This window comes from Lycorma delicatula, chromosome 3, assembly GCF_047948215.1.
Source record: "Lycorma delicatula isolate Av1 chromosome 3, ASM4794821v1, whole genome shotgun sequence".
Taxonomy (NCBI): Eukaryota; Metazoa; Arthropoda; class Insecta; order Hemiptera; family Fulgoridae; genus Lycorma; species Lycorma delicatula.
In genome coordinates, this window is record NC_134457.1 from 62,657,290 (window position 1) to 62,672,267 (window position 14,978).

Genomic DNA, 14,978 nt, shown 5'->3' on the forward strand with positions numbered 1-14,978 from the left:
TGATCTCAAATATGCTATTGAAATTGTGTTATACATAAAGGTTTTACATTAATCATAAATTTGCAATATTTGTTTTTATAATAAATTCATTTTGATCAACTACTCGTTACAATTCAGAATAGTTTCTGTATTTTTACTTTTAAACAATATGCATGCATGCTTAATAAAGAAAAAATAAACTATATATACACTGAATTGTGAGAAGTAGACACATATGATATCATGCAGACATCTGTTGTTGCCTACTACAGAGCTTAAAATCTTATTCAGTCAAGCTTCAATTTTCTATAATGTGTGTTGTGTTCACACAGTTATTAGTGTTTGCTATATTTTCATAAATTCTTTATAATGAAGAGATTTTTTCTCATTTTTATTTGCTCCATGGCCTCTGCAAAAGTTCAAATCATCCAGATAATTATTGTTACATCAGAGATAAATTTACGCATAAATCTCAAGGAAAGATTTATGAATCGATAAAAAGAGCTTATAAATTTTATTTTGATTGCGAACTTTGGGATCAAGATAAAATCTGGGCGCCTCATGTTATTTCTATATCCTGCCCAGTAACTGAACGGTTGGAAGGGAAACAACGAGCCATCCTATTTACTGTACCGATGGTTTGGTGTGAACTTAAGGATCACAATTCACAGACTGCTACTTTTGTATGACAAATAAATTTGAATTTTCATTAAAAAAAAAGAAACTTCATAAAATATGCAGATGTATCCTCAGATCCAAACGTGGTACCAGATGGGTAGGAGTTACCTGTATCTGTACCACCTTCTAATCCAACATGGCTAGAAAAACAGTTTGAAAATGTAGTGGATGTTGAAAAATTTCTTCCTGTATCCGATGAGAAATTCCTAACTTAATTCAACAATATGAACTTAATGATATAGTTTGTGATTTAAAGTTATTAAAGTAGCAAGCTGAACGTCTGAAGTCTAGACTACAACAGTAGAATCTTTTAGCGGAAAAAACAAACTTACTATGTTTGGAACACAAAATAAAACTTATTCACTTACTTTAAAAAATTTATTGTGCATTTGTATTGATGTCGATGGCCTGATGAAAGGGCTTGGAATTCAGCATGTTCCTGAAGAATGGCATTATTTTATTGACTCTACTTAAGTTAGCATGAAAGCAATTTTATAGGATTATGGTTACAAACAGCCATCCATTCCATTAGCTCATGTAGTCTACATGAAAGAAATGTATGAAACTATGGCATCAATATTAGAAGCAATAAAATACAAATTGTGTATGTAGCAAGTTTGCACTGATTTGAAAGTTGCTGCATTACTTCTTGGTTTACAAGTAGGGTTTACGAAATATTGTTTTCTTTGTCTTTGGGCTAGTCATGGTACATAAAGTCATTACTAAGAACTGGCCATTCCGGCATAACTTTATGGCTGGTGAAAAAAATGTAAAGCATTTATCATTAATTAAGAGTGGTAAAATCATGCAGTTGCCGTTTCACATAAAACTTGGACGAATAAAAATTTTTTTAAAGGCACACTAGACAAAGATCGACGACGATTTAATCATTTAGCAATAAGTTTTCCTAAACTGAGGGACGGTAAGTTCAAGGAGAGTACATTTATCAGTCTGCAAATCAAAAAATGCTTAAGGGTTTAACTTTTGAGGATGAACTTAGCAAATGTGATTAGCTGCATGAATTAGGAGACACCAACAATGTCTCCTTCGAAGACACTGTTGGTGTTTTTTAGGCAACAGAAAAGATGAAAATGATGTTTTTTAGATTAATAAGCTGTTAAAAAACTACAGCATTTAGTATATAGAATGTCATTAAAAATTCATTTCCTACCTCCCACCTAGACTTTTTTCTGGAAAATTTGGGCTCTGCCAGTGATGTACAGGGAGAGCTTTTCAATCAGAATATTCTGACCTCGAGCATCATACCAAGGAAGATGGGATGCTGGAATGATTGACGACTGTTGTTTGTTTTTATTTATTACTGTATTGAATGTATTTCAATTCATCTGTATTTGAGTAAATAAAAATTTAGCAGATTTAAACAAATTATAAATGAATACACATAAATAACTTTCTTTAAATATTGCTATCACACTGATTATGAATTTATTGTTAAATATGTTGTACGTATCTAAAAATGCGACGTATTACACAAAATTTATACTCACGTTTTATTCAATCCAGATTTGAAACTACGATGATAGTCATTCTCTACTTTCAACATTACATTTGACTAATCACTAACCATTGTTTTTGTCACAGCTTCCATGAATTTAAAAGTACTCCCAGTATAGCACCTACAACTCAAAATCACTTGGCAAAAAGATTAGTAATGTACATAATATGAATTTTTATATTTGTTTTTTTTTTATTTTGTTTTGCATAGGAGGGAAAAGCTCTGCCAGCCACCGTCTGCACCCGCAACAGACTGTAGTGTCGGGCTCTTACAGACTAAAAACCCTCCCCCTTTATGACATAGGAATTGGACCTAACCACAAATACATTGAAAAAATCATATCCTATCAATGGGGAAACATACTGGGACCCTATCACCTGAATTTTTTTTACATAATGTCTCCTTCTCTCTCTCTCAACCATGTTTTGTCACTTTCCATCCTCTGTTTATATGACATTATATGATATTAATGGTATCATTTCACATGTAACAATAGCCACAGGTATGTTTTTTTTTTTTTAGTTAGTAAGTTACATGGGATATGATTTAATAGTCTATTAAATCAACATGGTGAACATGGTCTGTTTATTTAATGTCTAATTTTGTGCTTTTTATATTGTATTCACAATATTTCACTAAACTAAGTTTATCCTTTTTTGAGTATACACAGAACTGAGATTGTTTATAATAGTACTTGTGACTTTTTCTATGATGTGGCTAGCTAATGTTGCCTGTATATCACTGTAAAAGAGATTATGGTCTTTATTGTTCTTTGTTTGATACTACATCCTGTTTGCCTAATGTAGAACTTTACACTATTGCTATAGGTTGGTGTTTATATTTATTACAGAGGAACTGCAGTAATATATTATAGAAAATTATATATTTTAGGAAAACTGTGCTAAATTCTGGATGGCTGTTTTTTTTAGTCAAATCTATACTATTAGTGTACTGTATCGTAAAATACATAGTAAAACTGTAAAAAGTCAGTAGTTCTGTCTAACTGAAATTTAGAATCAGTATTTTAATTAAAATATTTACAACTTTTTGAGTAAACGATTAAATAGGCTATATATAATATTAGATAATATAATAAATGATTGTAAAAATATCTGAAGATATTGGAAATAAATTCATTATTATTTTATTTTTGTTATATTTTTATTATTATTATTATTAATAACTTTTTGGATAAAAAAATTAAAGCTTAAATTAAAATAAGCGTAATTTAAAACTTAAATTTGTAACAATATTTTCAACTTCCAATTCTTTTAAACTTACAAAGGATGATTTTTGAACTTACTCGCAGATATATTTTAAACAGGAAAAAATTTAAGCAAATGTAGTCTGAAATAAATGTTATATAAAAAAATCTTTTGAAATTTTGTTTGGAGTTCTTCTTTTTGATCATAGTCAAAAATTGATGATGAAATAAATGTCAAATAATACAGCTAGTCATTAATGTTAAAAAAACAATTTTACAAAAATGTTTAAAATTAAAAGACCAGTAAAACATTTATTGGTCTTTTATAATATACTTACCTCTATGGGAGTAGTGTTTCCATCTTTCACTTGTAAAGTTCTAGATTATGTTAGTCAGTCCGTACCTGAGGAGAATAATCCAGTGTTATCTCTCCAAAAGGTCAGCAGTGGGTAATATCGTCAAAGGAGAGGTACAGATCAGAATGAGCTGCGGTGTTCCACAGGGCTTAGTGATGGGATCAATACTATCAAAGAAATTATTGATTGATCAATAATGACTGATATTCACTGATGAGGTTCACTGATGATTTGGAACTTGTTGATGTAACAGTCAATGGGGGCAGTGATGGAAACTAGGAAGAAGGTGGTAAATATTATTGTCTCATGCCTGCCGGAAGTTGGGCTTCAGTTTTCGCCCAAGAAGATCTGAATGTCATAGTCTCGTTGGCATACGCTGACCCCAATTTCATTTAGTCAGTACCACAGTAGTCCACCCTACCCCTGCAGTGAACGGGTGTGGATAGATAAGAATGCCAAGTTTCAGAGATATGTAACAGAAGTGTTGGTTAAGACTGAAAAACTGTAGCTGTCATTGGTCAGATAATGAGCAATATCGGGATCGCAGGACATCGAAACAGAGGGTCTTGTCTCAGGTGGTGCTCTCACAGGTTTTGTACAGAACACCAGTCTCATTGATCACACTGGATAGGAGGATAGCCCCTCCTATGAAATGGTTGGAAGTTATTAACTCTAGTTGCTGTGGAAAACTTTTAAGTGCTCATTGTATTTCTTTTTTGAAGCTGCATTCTGTTTCACTAACAGCTAATTGAGCTTTGAGAAAAGCTCAATTTAATAAAAGATAAATTAATAGTTCAGATTGGCTCGGTTTATCATTAAAAAATCACAAAATGGAGATAATATTATTTAAATAGCAGTAACAAGTTGATGTATTAAAAAATGTTGTACAAGCCAAATGAACCTAACTTAGTGGCAAAGCTAGAGTGACTGGAAGGGCACGTGCCTTAGGTGCCAATATACATGGGGGCCGAAATAAACTATCACACATAAATAAATAAATAAATAAAATAATAAAAAGAAAAACAACTTCAAACGTATGATTAATAAAAAGTAGTCATATGTATTAAATAACACTAACTGGTCAACAAAATCTAATTTTTTGTTTTTAAATGAGAGAGTGAATGACTGATTCTTATAGTACATTTTATGTTGATTTCAGATATGTTAATACATTTTTTCTATTGGGCTCAGTTTTTTTCGTAATCAAAATTTCTTTTGAAACAAAAGGTGTATGGTGAACATAGTATGACAATAAATTACATGCATATTGTGCTTATCTAAAATCTATTTCTTTTGGATTTTTACTGTAATTTGCTGTAGGTAGATCCCTCTTTAGATTCAAACAATTGTCCGCTAACATTTTTTGTTTCCATTTTCCCTGGTATCGTGTTTCAATTGTAGATATCAAATGGTGAAAGTGTTCTCATTGTTCATACTGATAAAAAAAAAATCCAGTTTATCAATGGAAAAAATCTAAATGGGAATGTAAGAAATGGATTTTGAGTGACATGCTACAGCCAAGTTCTTCGTAGCTTTGAAGGAGTTCACTCACAAGTTCTCTGTAGTTACTGATCTTATGATTTCCAAGGAAGTTGTTTACCACATTTTGAAATTATTTCCATGCAGTAACCTCCACCAAGTCATTCAAACATTCTTCAAACACCAGATCACTCATTAGTTTTCTTATTTGTGGTCCAACAAATGTACCTTTCTTTATTTTATCATCGCTTATATTAGGGAATTTGTTTTATAGAAACTGAAACCCTGCATCATTATGATCCATTGCTTTCACAAAATTTTTGAATAAACCTAGCTTAATATGTAGTGACGGAAGATGAAATTTTTCTGGTTTTACTAATGCCTGACTAACAATATTCTTCCTACAGTCAGTACCTCTCTCTTTGGCTTATAATACTCTTTTATGTAATGGGTTTTCCTATCCCTGCTATCCCACTTGCACAAAAAGCTACAGAACTTAGTGTATCTAAGTAAAACTGCTACTGCTTTCAGATCTTCACAAATATGCCATAAATATTTCTCATACTGAATCCTGCTCAATAGAAGTTTCGTATTTTCACAAGACTCCTTTATGTGAGCAGCATATGCTAATGGTATTGATAGGTATTTATTTCCAATGTGAAGTAGAACAGCTTTAAAACTAAGCTGTGATGAGTCAATAAAAAGCTGTCATTCGTCAGGATGGTGCATATCTCCCAAAGCTTCCAGTAAAGAGTCCACATCATTATATTCAGTGTATTAAGTTTGCATACTGAGAGAAGAAATGTTCAAATTCTGACCGTTTGTCATGGAAAGCAGTTATTTTAGTGTTTGGTTGTAAAAGATGCCATTAATTCAGTCTTGATGCCAATATTTCTGCTTGATTCTTTGATAAATTAAGATTACGAACCAGATCATTTAATTCTAACTGATTAATTAAATGGGACTCAGTAAATCTATTTTCTAAAAAGTTTGGAACTCTTTCTTCATTGCCTAATAAGTCAGCACAAGATCTAAGTTTCATGATTCTGGTGGTACTGGAATTGGAAGCTCTTGGCTATGTGGCACAGGCCGCATGGTAGAGGGAATTACAGGGTATTTAACAGTACATCTAGTTTTAGCTGCTATTCCAGATATCTTTATTACACAAAAATAACAGTCTGTGGTGTGATCCTTCGGTTCTCTCTAAACCATTGGAATGCAAATGGCATGTGACGAGATCCATTTAGCCAACCAGTCCACAATTTTACCAAAGGAAGCACAGCAAATATGAGGAGCCCAAGATTTATCTGATCAACTAATTTACATCCAAAGTACAGTTCATACAACTTTTTTATCAGTGAAGTTATATTTCTTTCCGAGACTTCAACATTACCTCACCACAGAGTAGCAGAAATTGTTTGGATGATTAATGCAACTACAAGGCATTATTATATTATATAATAATAAATTATAATAAATAATATTGTTTAAAAATTAACACTTTATAAACGCACTAATTTAATAAACATACACTCTGGTGAACAAAATATACCTGCAAATTCAAAAGCCAGTACGTAGCTGCATGTTACACACGAGAACTCTCATTTGAATGAGAATTAAAAATATTTTTCTAGTCTGTATGACAATTTACAAGTAAATATAAAATAACTAATGAGCAGATATGTTTATTGTAAGATGAAAATAGGAAAATGAGTCACATTCTTGTTCATTTAATTTAGTGTGTAAATAATAAACATAACTAATGTCCAACAAATCAATGTGACAACAATTAAAATACTGCAATAAATAAACAAAAGCTATTTAGTTGACAAATATTATAATAAAATGCATTAACAAAATGCTATGCTTTGGAGTTCAGGCATAATATACTACCTGAAAATAAGATTGGTAATTACAAAAAAATTAAGCCTGATAGAAAAATTCTGATTATATATATAAGAATCAGTTATTCACTCTCATCTAACAAAATCATTGTTGATCAGTGTAATCTAATATGCAACAATTTATTACTTGCCACTGTTTGTATGTGAGTATTGATGTGTTTGTTACACAGGTTTAGGTGAGGGGTGTTGAGAGATTTGCCTTGAGTGAGGCAGAACTACCATAACCACTACCTAATTTAATGATTGCTGATCTAATTAAATGCCAATCTCTGTGATGGAGTGGTAGCATCTTGGTTTTTCATCCGGAGGTCTCAGGTTTGAATCCCAGTTAGACATAACATTTTTCATATGCTACAATATTCCATTTCCATATCCCACGCCCAAGCGTCAAGCTTATGTGGCAATATCACCATGTCCAGAAAAAAAAAGAATTAGTCACTCATGAATGTTTTTGTTATGATTGATCAACAGCGGGATAATAGAAATATTATATTATTTAATTACGATTAGTAAACTGATTAATTCTATATAAATTCAACAGTTGCAAAAGAAAAAAATTTTAAGCAGACAATCATGTAACTGAAAAGTGGAGGAAATCAAAGAAAATAACCTTCTTGTAGATGATGAGATATTAAGTTACCATGACAGTAGTAATTAATTATAGTTTATTAATTATGTATATTTATGTAAAATGCAGCAGATTGGAGTAACATTTTGGTAATGATAATCTATAATATATTGTACAATCTATAAATATGAGAAAAAGTTATATTATTTAGTGATATCAGATTACATAAATCCTAATAGCAAGAGCATATAATCTGGTCTTATATAGTCTGTTGAGTTGTACATTTTGATACCTCCATGTGCCACCTAATTCTAGGGATGGGTGTGGCCTTTCCTTAAGAATGCCTAGTATTTTCTTGGATGATTCTTAAGTATCTGGAAGAAAAGGAATGAGGTTATCTGTGATATATTTAAGCTAGTTAATGCAAAATCATTAATATGCTTTTTCAGTCATACGTAAATCAAACAATCTCTCAAGGAATTGTAAGTGAGATAAGCGAGGGGATTTGGAGCAAACCTGTGTTTTATCCCTTGGGGTTTGTTTACTGTTCTTTCAGTCCTTTAGCGAGTAGGTTTTCTTTTTCTCACTATTCAACCCTTTCCTTCAACTTTGAATTCTTCTGTTTCAGGGTGTTTTTTGGATCTTAGTTTCACGGCTAGAAGATAAATTAAAAGGATAAGGTGTATCTCTATTATGTTTATCTTGGCATTTGAGAGGTTTGGTGGGGATGTCCTTCTTATTTACCTGTCTCTGAATTACATTTCTTATCTGGTAACTCAATAAAAACTCTAGTATGGGACTGAAGGGCTTGTAAAGTAAAGCTAATTCAACTAATTAATACAAAGATACACGTTTCTGACTATTCCAACACTAATATAGAATATCATTCCTTCAGTTCTTGATTCAGCTAATTTTCTGCCTACCTGGTAAAAGTAATTACTATGTTCTCATTATATTTAGATTAATTTGTAATAAAGATTTTGAGTTTAAGCAAAGTGCAAAGCGGTGCTTGCTTTCTGTTACTTGATGTAAATGATTTTTTTCTAAAGGGGCTAATGTACTGTCCTGAGTTTATTTTATATTCTAAAATAAAAATAAAACAAATGGATTATTTTTAATAAGATTACATTATCCTAGAATATGTAGTAAGCTCTAAAACACTGCCATATGTTGCCCCAGTTGCACCCAATTTTGAACATTAAGTCGAAGGTGCCGATCAATATAATGGGAATGGTAATATAAAAATTTCTTTGCTTTCTTATTTAGAAATAAACATCTATGTGTTTTATTATTAATAGATTACAGATTCTTAACTCTTTCTTCCAAACTTCCTTTAATAAAAAGTTAAAACTTATTTTTTTATTATTTTTGTTGCAAGTTATTATCACTTCAGCCAACTTTAGCCAACAAGATTATACGTGTAAAGAAAACATCAATGATAAGTTCACATTTTCATTTACCAGGAAATATTATGTCTATAAAAAAAATTTGTAACCAAAATAAAGATCTATAGGGTCTTATCGTCCCTCTTCTAAATTTAAGCTTTTTAACTCAAAAATAAAATTCAAATTAAATTTTAAAAATAAAGTATAATTTTCGTCAAACCTTTCAAACTAATAACCAAGCTTGTTATATTATACAATGGACTTATGTTTCATCAAACTGTTAAATCAATGTATGATTGAATATAATTTATGAAACAGAAAATTGACAATGAATCGAACATGATTACTGCTATAATTAATCGGATCAGTTAATTAACAAAATATCACATCACCATTTACTGAAGAACAGCACTGATTAGCTTAAAGAGAATAAATTAATCAAAATAATGAATGAAGGACAGAAATGATAGAATAAGATTACTGTCTAGCCAGGTGACATACTGATATACATCATTTTTTCACATACTGATAAAATTGACATCTCAATTCAACAACTGAATTCATCTTTTCCTATGTCAATAATGTACACTTGTCTCAGAATGTAAGGTGTTCTTCTATAACTTATTTGATTGTTGCTACTCTTTAATCAACTTTTACCATATGCCATGAGTATTGTTACTCATATTTTATGTTTTTTAATAATTTATACAACTACTAAAACATACTACTAAAACATATTTATGATCAACATACTGTCTTAGCATTTTTCAGAACAGGAGCACTTTCAAGCAGGTTCTCGTCTTTAGAGGTATCTTTATATAAACAGAAATATGTTAAAAGATGGACTGTATGCATAAAATTATTTCATGCAATCTATGCATACTGGTATTATATAAAAACTATTTTCTATCATAGCATTGGTATTTTAAGTAAGTTTGATGAACAACATTATTCAAAATGATGATAATTTAAAATTATTACATAATTAATGATCAACTTTCAGTTAATTAATGACATAGTTACTTTTTCATAATAAATACTTTCTGATAATTAATTATTCCTTCCAGTTTGAAAGTACTGAAACTTTTACTTTGTAAGAATCTTTTGGAGCGAATTAGCAATATGTTAAACAACTGGGTTATCAATATCACTGTTAATGGCAAATGCGAATTTAACAAAAATAATATTACTTGTAAATGAACAAACAACATAGATCAAATATATTTAATATAATATGATACTAAAGGTTTTGGGGGTTCCTAACCTTTTTCAGAGAGTTGCCATCAGTAGCACTGTTGGTAACTACTGAAGGAGGATCGGCCAACTGAAATTCTATTTTAAAAGTCTACTTTGCAATTAATTCTCAATTTTTGTATTTGTTCGTGAACATTAACCAACTATTCCAGTTTAACGTTACTACTGAAAGTTTCAGTTATTTATAAATTATTACATTTGACAGATATTTTTGTCAAAATATGGTGCTATACTAGAGGTGTGGCACAGTATACGTCAATTATAAATAGTAGATTCTTGCATTTTTTAACTTTTAAGAATAATTTTATAGTGTTATAAGTATATCTATCAACTTCCTCATAAAAAATCTACTGCATTTGATGACTTGCAACTTTAACAAAATATATTGTGTTTTGGTAGTTAGTTAACATTATTAATAAATTACAAGTACAGATTTCAAATATTAACATGACAAAACAGTTCATTCATTAAAAAACTGCATATTGCTACAAAATGTGTAAATAAATAACTATTAATATATTATACCATTACTGTTATAAACAGTGACAAAACATTTTTATTTTACTTGCTGCCTATTTAATAAAATACAGAAATTTATTAACTTCATCAAAAGTAATATTGATTTAAAAGAAAAGGCAGAAGAGTTTTTTTAGGTATCCAGTAATTTCTACTTTTATGGTTCAACACTTTCCATGAGTCAATTTATCTTAAGTTTTAAGTTATTAAAAACTTCATGCAGTAAGAAACTAACAGTAACATAATATATGCAACTTTATCAATAATTAAAAAACAAATTGACAGTGGTTGGAATAAAATGAAATGTGGTGGTTGAAATAAAATGGAAAACATCAATTAGATAAATAATAAATTATAATAGTTCTACTGACTTATATGATAAATAAATAAATAAATAACATGTAATTAATCAAATAACAGTTTCTAAAATTCAGTCTGCTTAAATGTTAAAATTTAAAAATGTATGTGTTTTCTAAATTGAATTTGGTATACCTTAATTTATGGTGAAAGTTGTAAAACTACGTAAAGTTCTAAAAAAGACTGATTTGATCAAAAACTACCTAAAACTGAGGTAAACTTTTTACAACTTTCTCTTAAATTATTCATTATGAATAATAATAAATAACTTAAAAATTAAATTTGATTACAATGCACTGATCTTTTTTTGTGTTTAGGCAGACAACCAGAGAATATCCCCTAAAATGTCAAACAAAACATTGTAGGTAGATAGAACTATTATAAATAATATTAATTTAAATAAAACATGATGTCATTCCTACATCATGTAAGAAAAGTTACTTCTGCTTCATTCTCAAGGTTATTGATAAATAAATGTTATCATGCATCCTGCAACTTATCAATAATTATTAATATGTTCAGTTAAAATTGAATGAAAAGCACATATTTGAAAGTTTTTAAAAATAGAAGGCTGCCTAAATGTATTTTCATATTTTCTTTTTTTTTTCAGAGGGTATTGCTTCTAGTGGTATTATGTTTTTAGCAACATGTATTTTTCAATTATTTAATATTTAATATTAAATATGAAGTAAAATTTTGAAAGTTCTATAAAATATGGGTGAATGTTTTAATCTTTTTAGAGTGCAATTTGATAATTTTTATTATAGGTTATACAACTTTTCAGTGTATTAATTTGTTAAAAAAAATCATAAAATGGTTTAAATTATAAATGAGGAAATAAAAACCTGCATGAAATTTTCCAGTTCATATGGAATAATTTACAACACAATTATTATGATCGGTTGAAAACTTTTAAACAACAGTTTTTCCCTCAAGATCATTCAATTACAAAATATATATTTCTAAAGTTGATCTTTTCAACTTTATAATATCAATATAATTTCAATATAGTATAAAATAAATTCAACTTGATCCACCCAAATACATAATTGAATAAAATAAAATGACACCTTATTTTTTCATATAATCTCTACAAAAGCACTTTCACGGCAACCTGCATCTTCAGTAGATTTTTTCTTTTTTGTAAAATATTTAGTTATAATATTTTTTTATATATATATACATATTTAATAATAATAATAATAATAATAATAATAATAATAATAATAATAATAATAATAATAAGCCATGTTAGGTTTTAGTAAGTGTTCTAGCATAATAATTGATCATTTAACTGATTGATCAATTTAATATTATTATATATTTTTTACTTAAAAGGTTAAGTTAAAAGGTTCGGTTAACATAGAATTAACTCCTTTTATTCGTTACGAATCATTCTATTAATTAATAACAGTTCTGTTCAAGGTAGAGGATTATAATCTGTATGCCAAGATACAGTGTATATTATTCACTTACGTTCAACAGGTACGTAGGTACCTGTTGAACGTAAGTGAATGAGTTATGAGATGGACGTAGGTCCAACTCATAATGTTCATTACATTTACTTGTGTTGCACTTATAGTATAAGTATACTCGGGAATGCACGTATTAGTAGAATGCACAAGATAAGCTTTATCTGGATAAGCTTTATCGGACTTACTTCTGGCCGAGTGGCAGGAGGCCTGGAACATCTCACCTACTGGTGTATGGACGAGTAAATTAATTCCGAGAATTGATGCAGAGAGGACTGGGTGAGGTAGCTCCTTTGGACATGGCGAATTTGAAGCCTACCTGCATCGATTTGACAGGAGAGCGTCTCCTCTATGCAGGTACTGCGATCTTGAGGATTTAGTTGAGCACACCATCTACCATTGCCAGCGGTGGGATGTGGGCATTGATTAACCTTTTGTAAATTAATTACATTAGTTTTAATATATAATAAAATTATATAAACACAGAATTGCATAATGAATTGGTTCAATTGTAGGTAAAAAAACAGAAAGATCCCGGCCAGGAACTTTTACCGTAGCAATTAAAATTAGTATGAAGCTATATTAACTGACAAAAAAAAAAAATTTATTGTATAATAAATCAAATAATTTGAAAAATATACAATCAAATACACCTTCAATGCGTATGTATAGATTTCATATATTATACATATTAGTATAATAAAATATTTATATAATATAATTAATAAAATGAAAATCAATAAAGCTCTAAATCTTCAATCGACAACAGTCAAAAGGTTTTCACTTCTATGGATTTAAATTCCTTTGGTAAGTGATTAAATATTTTTGGACTTAAAAAAAGAATAACATTTAAATAACTCAATTCTTGTCCTAGGAGGAACTTCACTATCCGCTTGCCGTGAAGTCTTCTAACCAAAGTACCAAGAATCCTATCCTGTTTACAACCTTCATAATACGTCATTGGTATTCTATAGAAATACATATGATGCAGTGGCAAGATCTTAAGTTTCTGAGTAATGGGAAGGATTCATGCATCTACTTTTACCCCAATATTATACGTACTGCTTGCTTCTGAGCAATATAAACAGATCTTAAAACACTGTAGTAAACTCCAACCCATACTTTAACCTTGACTCTTAAAAAGCGATAATACAGTGATATTATACTCTATATTAGTTGTAAGAGCACTAAATCTCACAAACTTACACAAAAAAGTAATTTACTGACCTGGAACTTCTTCAATCACCTATCATATCAATCACCAAAGGGGAATTTCCGTCAGACTTCAAAAAAAGTGTTATAGTCATGATACCAAAGAAAGCAGGGGCAGATAAATGTGAAGAATACAGAACAATTAGTTTAACTAGTCATGCATCAAAAATCTTAACTAGAATTCTATACAGAAGAATTGAGAGGAGAGTGGAAGAAGTGTTAGGAGAAGCCCAATTTGGTTTCAGGAAAAGTATAGGGACAAGGGAAGCAATTTTAGGCCTCAGATTAATAGTAGAAGGAAGATTAAAGAAAAACAAACCAACATACTTGGCGTTTATAGACCTAGAAAAGGCATTCGATAACGTAGACTGGAATAAAATGTTCAGAATTTTAAAAAATTAGGGTTCAAATACAGAGATAGAAGAGCAATTGCTAACATGTACAGGAACCAAAGAGCAACAGTAATAATTGAAGAACATAAGAAAGAAGCCGTAATAAGAAAGGGTGTCCGACAAGGATGTTCCCTATCTCCGTTACTTTTTAATCTTTACATGGAACTAGCAGTTAATGATGTTAAAGAACAATTTAGATTCACAGTAACAGTACAAGGTGAAAAGATAAAGATGCTACGATTTGCTGATGATATAGTAATTCTAGCCGAGAGTAAAAAGGATTTAGAAGAAACAATATACGGCATAGATAAAGTCCTACGCAAGAACTATCACATGAAAATAAACAAGAACAAAACAAAAGTAATGAAATGTAGTAGAAATAACAAAGATGGACCGCTGAATGTGAAAATAGGAGGAGAAAAGATTATGGAGGTAGAAGAATTTTGTTATTTGGGAAGTAGAATTACTAAAGATGGACGAAGCAGGAGCGATATAAAATGCCGAATAGCACAAGCGAAACGAGCCTTCAGTCAGAAATATAATTTGTTTACATCACAAAATTAATTTCAATGTCAGGAAAGGTTTTTTGAAAGTATGTGTTTGGAGTGTCGCTTTATATGGAAGTGAAACTTGGACGATCGGAGTATCTGAGAAGAAAAGATTAGAAGCTTTTGAAATGTGGTGCTATAGGAGAATGTTAAAAATC

The 14,978-nt window shown here is 30.0% G+C and overlaps 1 long non-coding RNA gene across 1 annotated transcript in view; it reads right to left on the bottom strand.

The window, feature by feature from the left end:
* The window catches only part of LOC142320900 (uncharacterized), a 192,877-nt gene that overhangs the window by 14,675 nt on the left and 163,224 nt on the right, over nucleotides 1-14,978 (bottom strand). The window lies entirely within an intron of this gene.